At 40.6% G+C, this 11,963-nt stretch overlaps 1 protein-coding gene across 1 annotated transcript in view; it reads left to right on the top strand.

Annotated features, from left to right (window-relative positions):
• The first annotated feature begins 6,288 nt into the window (after positions 1-6,288).
• abat (4-aminobutyrate aminotransferase) overlaps positions 6,289-11,963 on the top strand; it is a 42,196-nt gene continuing 36,521 nt past the window's right edge. Inside the window, exons 1-2 of the mRNA XM_022753693.1 lie at positions 6,289-6,395; positions 6,957-7,035. The gene's annotated coding sequence lies outside the window, so the exon portion shown is untranslated. The remainder of the gene's footprint in view (positions 6,396-6,956; positions 7,036-11,963) is intronic.

The following is an 11,963-nucleotide window of genomic DNA, read 5'->3' as shown; positions in this document are numbered from 1 at the left end:
TCGTTGCATAGTAAAACAGCTAGAAGAAAAAATGGTGTTAAAGCTCCATATTATACAATTCTCCTGCGTTGTATTTGCAGTGTTGATCCATAAGAAGATATATTTGTGGTTTTAAGAACCAAAAACCATCTCAATGTAGTTTTAGGCTTCTCTCTGGAGCTCTAGTAACAACAGGTCAGTGAGCCAATCAGAAGAGAGGAGGCTCTGAGCTTCTCTTCTGATTGGCTGACTGTTTTCTGAGTGATCTAATAAAGATATAGCAGATTTCAGGTAAAACACTCAGAGAAACTAAATCCTGCAAGGTTGGATGGTGGGTCCAGGTGGGCGGGGCTGGTGGCATGGCTGAGAGCGGTGACTGCTTTGTTGTGACATCACAGAGTCACAGAAGTCCTGACGGCTGGTTGTAAGGCTCAGTGTCTGAATGCAGGCTGTGTGCATTTCTCTGTGAACTGAGGCTTTGATACTTTCACAGTATTAATATAGAAGCTAGAGCTGGCGTCTATTCCAGAAAGCAGGTTTAGTGAAAACCTCGTGGTTCTTAACCCTGAGATCAGGGAAACTTTAACTCTGAGTCGGTTACCATGGCGCGTCATTTCCTCATTCATACTGTCTACGTCAAACTGCGGATCGGAGCCCATTCATTTAAAGAAGGTTATTTGGGAGAAGATTAAAATCCCGATTACTCTTTAGTTTGTTAGGCTACCCAAGACCTTTGTTTACGAACATGAGCTCTTCTCTGATCAGTCAGTCAGTGTGAGGAGGGCGACAGATCTCCAATATTACACATGGAGGCTTCATCCTCAGATCAAATTAAAATCTGCCTGTCCGTCTTTATAACTCTGAGACTTAAGACACCTGTCGTAATGTCACTCAGTTCCTCTGCAATGAAACATTTACTTTGCATTCATCACTGTAAATAAAAAAAAAATCAGTGTGAAGCTTTAGACACACATGACTCTGGTCTTTGAAGGGTTATTTCTCATGTTCTGATTGGTCGCACTGATGAACAGCCCTATCATGGCTGTCATACGACGCTGTAGATGATGACACTTCTGAGTGAGGATGACAGTAATGCAGCTGAAAATACTTTAGCATGTAAAAACTGGACTAAATGTAGTTTAAATGTGAGGTTTTGAATACAGGCTGCACATAGTCTGAAAGTGTTTTCACAGCATTTTAGTTAACTGTAACCTGTATAAATGTACTATAAATACAAGTATAGTCATTGATGCTGTTGATTTTAAATGAAAAGTACACATCTGAAATTTACACTTAGCTTTAACCTCAACATTTTTTCAACTGAAAATCACCAAAATCTTGAAGCTGTTACTGAGTCAGAATCAGAGGTTACAATCATTGATCTATAAACCTCTGATTTTTCATCTATATTTGTAAACTTCTGTCTGATCTGTTTCATTTATATCTTCATCCGCTGCAACAGAACTTGGTCCGCCTCAGGTTACATCTGAATAAATATATTTAAACATTTAACCTACCAAACAGCAGGTTCCATCGGTTAGGGAAATAAAACTGATAAATAACGTGGTCTCGTGGACGACGCTGAATAAAATGTTATAGTTTGAACTAATTGACTCTTTTCTCCAGCTCAGACTCTTTTCACTCTTTGCTGTTTTATCAAAAGATAAACATGCTTTCGTGTCACATATGAATCTTTCTGGCTCCACCAGATTAAAATGGAGGCTCTGCTCTACCTGTTGCCACGGTGAATCATTAAATCTGAGCTCCATTGATGGATTTTCATATTCCTCATGCACGCAGTTAACTCAGAGTGAACATACTCAGAGTTCTCCACTCGACTGACTTGTCGAGATCAGCTGTTCTGGAACTGAAAACTTCAGAGTTTCCCATCTCAGAGTTCATCAAGTCAGACTTCAGGGTTAAAGTCAGAGTTTGTTTAACCTGCTCTCTGGAATAGAGCCCTGCTTTATAATCAAAGAACACATGGACATCTACCTATATACTATATGGGAGCTTTAATATTTAAATTTAACATTTATTTTTTACATATACACATTGTTGACAATGACATTTAACATGTTTTACATGAATTTGTCTCAAATGAGAAAAATTTTATATAAAAATTGGAAAAGCTAATTATAAAAGCCAAATATTAACATATTGCTATATCAGCTATAAAAATTCAACTGAATTTTTACCTCCAGTGCCCCATATGTACATACTTGACCAATTATATGAAATGCATAAAGACACAGTGTGTGTTCTGGGTCTACTACCAGTTGGAAGACCTCCAATGGAAAGACGCCAGAGGCTTCCTGAGGGATAGATGGCATGAAGATAGATGAAATTACACATCTAATGATTAATATATTAATGATCATGTAATAATAAAATTAATTAGAGGGCTACTCAGAATAATACAGACAAAAAACATTCAATTCCAAAACCCTTTTGTGAGTTCATCCTGAGAGAACCTGTAGCGGTGTAACGGTACCTTCTGTTTTCTTGCTATAAAAGTGTTCACTGTTGCAGCATAACAAATGTTGATAAGTCAATGTTAAAATAATTCAATTACAATTTTACCATTCCAAGATACATAGTATAAATCATGTTATCCTGAGTTGCACTGGTGTATTTAGTGGAAAGTAACTCAAATTAAAGTCTGACATCTAATCACTGTTGAAAAAATGATTAATCAGGAGAGATTTTGGAGCCGACAGAGAATAAAAAGTCCTTGTGATCCGAGGCTGGATCACATCCTGGCAGTGTGCTCTGTCTCAGCGTCTCTCGTTGGCCTCGGGTCACTGAGCCTCTGGGAATGAATTGCACTGTGGTACATATATTGAGCTGCATTAATTGGCTTCATGGATTTTGTCTAAAAACAAATATGCAAAACCTACTTTTTTTTTAGATTTCTCAACTCTGACTTAAAATTGGTGCCACCAGATTGTTATTTGTACAGTGGCAGTAATACTACCACTTCTGTGGTCTCCGGTCCGTCTGCCATTAATTATCTGATGCTGCCATCTGGTGGTGCCATGACAGTATCACGCATTCAAAACACCAACGTTTGTGGCTTTTTATGTTTTGTAATAGAACGAGTGCAGAGATAGTACGTGTGAATAATGTGCCCTTTTTTTGAAACCTGTTGATCATATTTATCATATCACTAATAATTTCTTATTCTCAGTGCGACAGAGAGGATACGAGTATCACTTCAGAACAGTGTCTGTGGTCGGTTTTATAATGCCCCTCTGGGTCTGGTAATCTAAAGAGTAGAAGATGCCAACAAAGGTTTATTCAACTCAAACTTCAATGGGATTGCCTTCAATGCCAGGTTTACCAGGGGGAAAATGTTGGTGGAATCTAGTAATTCTGCATCTAAAATTTTACCTTCACAACTTCATTGCTGATGCACTGAAAATGCATGGTCGTAGTTTAATTCAGTAGGATGCATGGAAAGGAAAAGGCCATGAAACATCAATCCTCCGACAAAGGTTTATTCTCAAATCTCAAAATAATTGTATTTTTAAAAACACACATGGGTCGGAGATTAAAGATTAAACTAAGACAATAAAACAAATAGTCCTGTATGTACTTTTTAAAGAAATAATGATAAATAAAGTTCTCAGAGACTAACATGGACAAGGTATAAGAAATAAAGAGTAACAAACTCTTCTTACCGGAATCTGCCGCTCCATGCAAAGGTGAAACAGAACAAATGAATCGGAGTGAAGTCCTTGTAGTGCCCAGGTGAACTCAATCAGGAAAACGAGGGGTGGTAAGGATGAGGAAAGGAAAGGAAGTGAGGTAGGTGAAGAAGAGAAGAGGAAAATGCTGCATTGGTTCCTGAGAAGAACAGCGGTCTTCATCATTCTGACATGAAGAAGTCTGGAACCAACAGGACTCCTCTAGAGCTGGACCTGGACTAACTGAGACGTCAGGGAGAAGAGAGGAGACCAAGAACCTGATGGTCTCTCTGAGCTCCAGAGCTCCTGTGTGGAGACGGAGAAACTTCCAGAAGAACAACCATCACTGCAGCTCTCCACTGATCTGGGCTTCATGGCAGAGAGTCCAGATGAAACCTCTCCTCAGTGACAGTTTGTAAAGAAGCAGCTAAAGGACTCTGAGACTGAGAGAAACCAGATTCTCTGGTCTGATGAGATCAGGACTGAACTGTAAGACATTCCTACTCAGTTCCAGGGAAATACGCTTCAAACACCTGCAGCATGTTTTCACTTTCCTCAGCTACTGACATTTCAACAGGTGCTGGCACAGAGTCAAAGACACAATCATAAGACAGCAAATAAAAATGATAAAGAAATGATTCATACGAAGACTAAAGGCTGTAATGAGCTTTATGGAGGTTTCTGCTGAATGTCAGCCACAAAAACAAGATTTCAGAATCGATGTAGGAAACAGCCTCACACAGTGATCTGTTACTGATGTAGAAACCCAAATGTTTCACACTGTAGTCAGTTTAATCTTAATTTGTCTATTATCTGTCAGCCTATTGGAGGCAACGATAGCCTAATAAAGTGTCTCTCTGTGGTTCTGATGGGTTTTTATGATGTGTAATAAATGTCATGGTTTGTAAATTGTCTGTTGAGATGTTGCGAGGTGGTTTAAGTAGAGAGCTCTGACCACAGCTCAGAGACAGACAGACAGACAGACAGACAGACAGACAGACAGACAGACAGACAGACAGACAGACAGACAGACAGACAGACAGACAGACAGACAGACAGACAGACAGACAGCTGAGCTCTGCAGAGCCTGTTTCCCTGTTATCAGGCCCTGAGCAGGATGAACTACATGTTATCCCCAAACTGCTGCTGATGATCAAATCAGTTTTTTTTTTAATTTAATTTCTGACAAAACCACCATCAGTCAGGTGACTGTGTTCAGATACACTGACATTAAAATGAACCATCAGAGAAAGTGAGAGTCTTCCTTACTGACACACAGAATCCTCAGGGACATAACAATAATGATAACAATAACAATAGTAATAATAATAATAATAATAGTAACAGTAATAATAACAAAAATAGCAATAATGATAATAATAATTAATAATAATAAACTTTATTTGTTTAGCACCTTTCATACAATAAATGTAGCACAAAGTGCTTTACAACAAAGAAATGACATGCCCCAAGTGCGTCACATGAAAAGATATCAAATGAACATAAAAACATGTTAAAAACAGTGATGTAAAATTAAAAACATTAATGGAAAATGAGATGGAAAAATAATAATAAAAAATAATAACATAGAAATAATAAATGAAATAATTAATTAATTAAAATAGGTCAAAAATTCCCCACGGGCAACACCAGCTGCTGTTTTCAGCTGAAGCTTTTTTGACCGGACAGAGGCTGAAACAGAGACACATGTACCTGGATTAGTGTGGCTGGACTCTAATGTGTGTTTTATTTTGATACTGTGTTGTGTGAAATGCAGAGTTGAACTAAGCACACAACTTCATTTTCATTACTTGAGTCACAGTACAGATCCTCCTGGTCAAATATTACTCCGTAGGCTACAAATGATTTTTACCTCAGTTAAAGTACTGGAGTTGATTTTAAGAATGATTAAGTATTCAAAAGTACATTCATTTTTTTTATGTGAATTTATTGTTGTATTGTTCCACATTTACAGCATAACTCTGAAACAATCTGCTGACTGACTGACTGACTGACAGACTGTAGAATAAAAAGCTTGTAGGATATGCTTCAAAGCCAATAGAAATGGAAATAAAAACACAAGTGAATCAACAAAAGGAGCTATTGTTCAGCTATTGTTCAGAAAAGATGCAGATACTCACCTGGATTAATGTGGTTGTCCTCTAATGTGTTTTATTTTGACATTGTTTTTCTTGAGTAAACCTGCAGCCATAAAGAACATAAGCCCTACTAATACAATAATGATCTTCCTGTCCTCATCACTTTAATTCCCGTCAGATCCCTGCAAAACTGTCAGCAGGCTCGGGCTGATATTCAATAATATCCAATATCACGATATTTGGGAAGGATTGTATCAAGATATTAATATTTAATACTCACTGTCAGGTATCTGCGATGAACCTGTGATTCACTCACCATCTGTAGTTTGCTGTAAATGTATATTTAATACTCTTTTATCTGATCTGCTGTGTTTTCTCTATGTAAACCCACAGGCTGCTCAGGCCTGAAGTGACAGGAGAAGCTCTGTTTTCACCGTCTGTGTGGTGTCGGAATACAAATAAAGATTTGTTTAAAAAAGAGAAGGAGAGGAAGCCCCTCCTCTTGTCGATAGCGGGCCTGGCTGGCTGAGACCGGAGACGCGAGACACACACTCTGAGCGGCCGAGCGACCGTCAGCCTGAGGAGCGGGGAGCTTGGTGCAGACCCTGCAGCTGTCTCTGGATCATCGGTAAGTTTCTGCACAGCCTCCATCACGGACAGACGATAAGCACCGACTATCGGCTCACCGACGACCTCGACCCCGGATCAGACCGACGTCTGTCGGTGAGCGTCTGTGCTGCTGATCAGTCGGGATGCGCCAGCAGCGTCCATGTCTGTGGAGCGGCTGGCGACGCATCAGTCTGGTCATCACATACTGTATCAGTAAAGACCAGAGAGGTTGTTAGCGGCTTATTACGTTATTGATCCAGAATCTGTGATCTGAACCAGTCAGATCCAGTAGGAACCAGATTTCTCAGAAGAACCCCAGACCCGCGGAAAACACCTGGACAGACATCATCCGTGTAAACAAGTGGTAGAGCCTCAGTCCCGCTCTCTATTTCCTGAATCAGTCTGTCCGACCTGAGACTAGAGGGGCCGTGTGGTCCACATGGATCCAGAACGAGTCCAGCACATTTACCCTTCCATAAGAGAGGTTTATAGAGGGCTAAAGAGTCAGTGCAGCCGTAACTCAGAGTATTTATTGAACTGCTGTGCATCAGTAGATGACATATTGTTTGTGTTGTTGTAGGGTCTCCTGCAGCTCAATTAAGGTCTTCTGGAGGTACCTGGAGGTCTCTGGGCCTACGTTTGAGAACAGAAACCAGCAGGTAAGGGATTTCATAATCAGCGAGTCAGAGGTGAGGAGGTGTTTTGCAGGTTCAGTATTCTCCAGGTCTGTAGACAGCTTACGTCATTTCATATTATCCCAGATCAATGAATCCACCCACCACGTCTCCCGCTGCTGTCAGCGCTACAGGAGCAGGTTCAGGATCAGGGTCAGGTCTGTCAGGTGACTGGACGAAATGAGCCAAACCAGACTGATTAATTGGCCGATATCAGGTCACACATGTCAGCTGATAAATGAGAAGAAAGTGAAGAACAGAGAAGACAGAGGTCACTGTTGTGTTTGTTCACCACAGTAGAGACGGGTTCATCTCTCCACTGTGAATGTCCCGTCTTTCACATCTCTGGGTCAGATGGTAATATGAAGGAATCTAATGAAAAATAAATATTTATGGAACAGGTGATGAAAAGAAAGTGAATATTGGCTGATATTATCGTTATTGGTTATTGTGAACTCCACCTCAAACATTCTGTACTGGTCAGGAACATCTGTCAACATTAAAACACGTGTACTGTGTCGACTGTATCATAACAAATACATAGACTTTATAGAGTTACACCTCTCTCAGTTATGCTCTGGTCAGGTTTACTTCCAGTGCTTTTTTATCTTTCATGTTTATTTTGAGTTGTAGTTTGATCTCCTGATGGATCAGCTGAATCTGAAAGTTATAAAAGGGATTAAAGCTGCAAGCAATCTCCATGGGACACACATGCCTGCCAATTTTCATACATCTAGGTGAAACGTACTTCGTGGGCTGGTTTGTTGAAATTTTAATCGAGCCATTTTGCCACACCCATGGACAACGCCCATAACTGTGATCAAGTTAAGCCACGTCTGATGCATGTGCTAAGTTTGGTGAGTTTTCGTGAACCTCTAGTTCAAAAACACTGAAAGCTATTAGGTGGTGCTATAGAACCGATGTGTCACGCTCGAGCCCGATAACTGTTGACATTTTGGATTTTTGACAGCCTTGAGGTTTGTGCAAACTTTTGTGAGTTTTTGGACATGGGGAAGCCCTCAAAAATCAACTATTACACCAGAATAATAATAATCTTTCCAAAAACAATAGGTTCCTTGCACCATTGGTGCCAGGGACCACTGGGCTCATTAGACCCAGGTTGACCTGGCACTTTAGAAGCAGCACTCGATCCACCTGGGCTCGATGCGGGACTGTGTGTGGTGTTTGTGATGCACATTGAGGTGATGCTCCATTCAGACTAGGGATCGACCGATTATCTGCCTGGCTGATTATTGCAGGTAAAATTTGGCATTTTACGATTATAGGTATCGTTACTTTTTCATATTAATTTAAAAATGCGCTACTTTGGCTGTTATGCAGCCCACAGCACTATCTGATTCAGGAGTAACAGCCTATCACACGAAGGCTGCTGTGTACACAGACGGACACAGACTAGAGCAGCTGTGGTTAACAAGCAGAGCCGTGTGTGGGAGGTAAGACAGCAGTCATCACTGAAGTTGTAATAAACGTCACAATCCTCTACACTGAAGTTACAACAACACCACACTGTGATGAACAAGTTCATCTTTTGGTCCCAGACACACGAGCTAAAGAGAGAGGGAGAAGCTAGCGCTAACTGCTAAGCTAAAGTAACTAGCTGATCTGAACAGCATGTAAACAACTGCTGAGTTAGTGAAAGTCACTAAAAGGAGCAGAGAGTTCTGAGTGCTGGAGCAGAACTAGAGTAAGTTTAAATGTACAGCAGGTAGTTAGACACTGTGATGAAGAAAAGGAAGCAGTACCTGTGATAAATAAAGCATCAATAAACATTATATTATATGAGAAGCTTCTGCAACTGGAGATGAGACACTACGTTCAGTCCACAGAGAAATGCACACAGCCTTTATACAGAAACTGAGCCTTAAAATGAGCTGTCAGGACTAATCGAACTTTGTGATGTCACAACAAAACAGCAAGTAACCACTCTCAGTCACGCCCCAAGCCCCGCCCACCTGGACCCACCATCCTACCTTGCGGGATTTGGTTTTGGTGTTTAAATCTTCTGTATTTTTATTGGATCACTCAGCAAACAGTCAACCAATCAGAAGAGAGGCTCAGAGCCTCCTCTCTTCTGATTGGCTCAGTGGTCACTAGAGCTCCAGAGAGAAGCCTGAGAGAGGAGATGTAAAACTACATTGAGATGGTTTTTGGTTCTTAAAACCACAAATATATCTTCTTATGGATCAACACTTCAAATAAAACAGGAAAAGAGGAAAATATGGATTTTTAATACAAATGATGAAATACTATCAATATTTCAGAAAGCTCCAACAATATGCGATTGACTTCAGGCTTCAAAGACTCTGGGTTAGTGGAAATGAATTGGTCCCACTGTCCCATTTCACTCCCCATACTGCCACATATTCACTAGTGTACCTTACTTTTGCATGTGTGGTGTGTTCAATGTCTGCTATAGGCAATCTTCAGCTCCCTGTCTCTGAGCTTTATTGTGTTGATCAGGTTTCTAGGCTGCAGAATCCAGCGGCTCCCGTGCTCAATGACACCACACTGCAGCTGTGGTTACGCAACAGTCTTTTTATCAATGTGAGTTCAGGTCAGCCGGGACAGATATAACTGTCCCAGACCAGTTTCAAGTAGGAACCAGGCAAACCTCTATCTACATCCCACATAAACACACACCAATCAAAATGAGTAAAATACACAGGAGGACATGACTGTTTACAGCTGGAGCGAGTCATGTGACCTCAGAGATAGGTTTGGATAAGAGGCTCAAAGTGGTGCTGTGAAGCAGAGGAGTTTTATAGTCAACTCTAAAATTAACCAAACTGGTCAAAGCTCAAATAACGATAAAAGAGAGGGTTTACGTCTCATGTTAGAGATGTGGATCTGAATCTAGGATAACGTCCACATTTCTGGACTGTGTTAAGTTCTGAATTCTCCAGGCTCAGAGTCGCACTGTCAGGGTCAGGGGATCCAGGGGTCCAGGTTTACTTGTTATCCAGGGTTCCCGGGCTTCTCCAGGACAGAGTGGTTGTTACTGGTATTTTTGTATCTGATCATGGTTGAATGAACATATCTGTAACTCAGGTCCATGTACTGTGAGATATGTGTACTCTGTAGTGATGTGTAGTGGACCACTGTGGTCCTGCTTGAGGGGAATAGTGCTTAATGTACATTTCAGCTTCTCAGTAAACATGTATTATTAAGTCCCATATTTTCCTCTTTCCAGTGTTTTATTTGAAGTGTTGATCCATAAGAAGAAACATTTGTGGTTTTAAGAACCAAAAACCATCTCAGTGTAGTTTTACATCTCCTCTCTCAGGCTTCTCTCTGGAGCTCTTGTAACAACAGGTCAGTGAGCCAATCAGAAGAGAGGAAGCTCTGAGCCTCTCTTCTGACTGGCTCAAAGTCATCACAAAGTCACAGAAGTCCTGACGGCTGGTTTTAAGGCTCAGTTTCTGAATACAGGCTGTGTGCATTTCTCTGTGGACTGAGGCTTTGATGCTTTCACAGTATTAATATAGAACCTAGACCTGCTTTATAGTCAAACTACACATGCACATCTACCTTTAGACTGTATGGACCTTTAAGTTGATCATGTGACAGTGCTGAGTGGGATCACCTGATCTGTAATGATTAATGAAATGATATCTTATCAAGTACACCTAATACACAAGATGCTCCATCCTCACAGTGAACCTCTTAATTTGTGCTTAAGATTAAAGGATCAGAATTTAATAATATGTAGTGAAGATGCATTCAGGTGTTCGTTTGCTGTAACAGGAAAAGCAAAGTAGAAAAGGTTCTATGTCTCTTATCAGTGAAATATAAACCGATTGACTGACTCTTTACAGCTTCTGTTACCTCAGTCCATTAACAGGATGATGACATTATTGTTAGAAACATTGTGTAACAGTCTGCTGTGTCTGACACTGTGGTAAAGCTCAGGAGAGGAGTCTTCACTCACTGTAAATGCTGATTTTATTGGTACTACTATTGTTTTTTGAGTTTTTTCAAATGTTTCCTGACTATTTAGAGATAGCTTGCGTGTACTTGTCATTGCTGTTATTATCTTTATTGTTGTTTGTTTTTTGTCATTATTTTCTTGTTTTTAATTTGCATTGTTTTGCATTATGATGTCATGTTTACTTGAGTGGAGCGCAGGAAGAGTAGATGCTACCTTGGTAATGGCTCATGAGGATCCAAATAAATAAATGTACAGCTCCCAGGTGGAGGTGAAGGTGAAGGTGGAGGTGGAGGGTTAAATCCAGTCTCTGGACTCAGCTCTGGATCTCTGATGGGCTCTGGAGGAGCTGCAGCCTTCATTTTCAAATTGTAGTTTCTGTCTGACCTGCTCTGATGCTCAGCACACCTGTCTGTCCTGACTGCAGCCTCACACTCACCACACTCAGCACTGCCACAGGTGCTGCATCACTCTGCTATGTTCCCACAGCATTTCTGTTAGTTCTGTCGTGTGTTGACTGAAGACTGAGTTTGCCCTCTGAACCTCCATTGTTAATTATGGTCTAACACTGCTAGATGAATCACTGCCACCTCCATTACACAGCTAACTGTTCTCATGCCTGTACAGTCAGACTTGTTTTTTTACTCGCAGGTGCGTTGCAGCCTGTATGGTTCAATGAACTGATCCAACTAACGATTAGACAGGAAGTCATGTCAGTGTTGATAACATTTGGATGAATTGCCCAGCCCAACTGTGTGATTATTCTAAAAATAGTTTTTCCTCCTCATTGTCAGCAGAAACAGAAATATGCTCTGTGGTCATCTCTGATGAATCACAACAAAATGTTGTATTTTTAATTCACATTGATCAGTCTGTTTCCTCTCCTACACCTGAAGAAGTGTCAGCTGCTCTCTCACTGAGATTCTTCATCATCATCATCATCATCATCAGCAGCAGAGCTCAGAAA

This window comes from Seriola dumerili, unplaced genomic scaffold, assembly GCF_002260705.1.
Source record: "Seriola dumerili isolate Sdu_G_001 unplaced genomic scaffold, Sdu_1.0 BDQW01000192.1, whole genome shotgun sequence".
In the NCBI taxonomy this organism is placed as follows: domain Eukaryota; kingdom Metazoa; phylum Chordata; class Actinopteri; order Carangiformes; family Carangidae; genus Seriola; species Seriola dumerili.
Note: the sequence above shows the minus strand (reverse complement) of the source record. Positions and strands in the feature narration are given on the sequence as shown.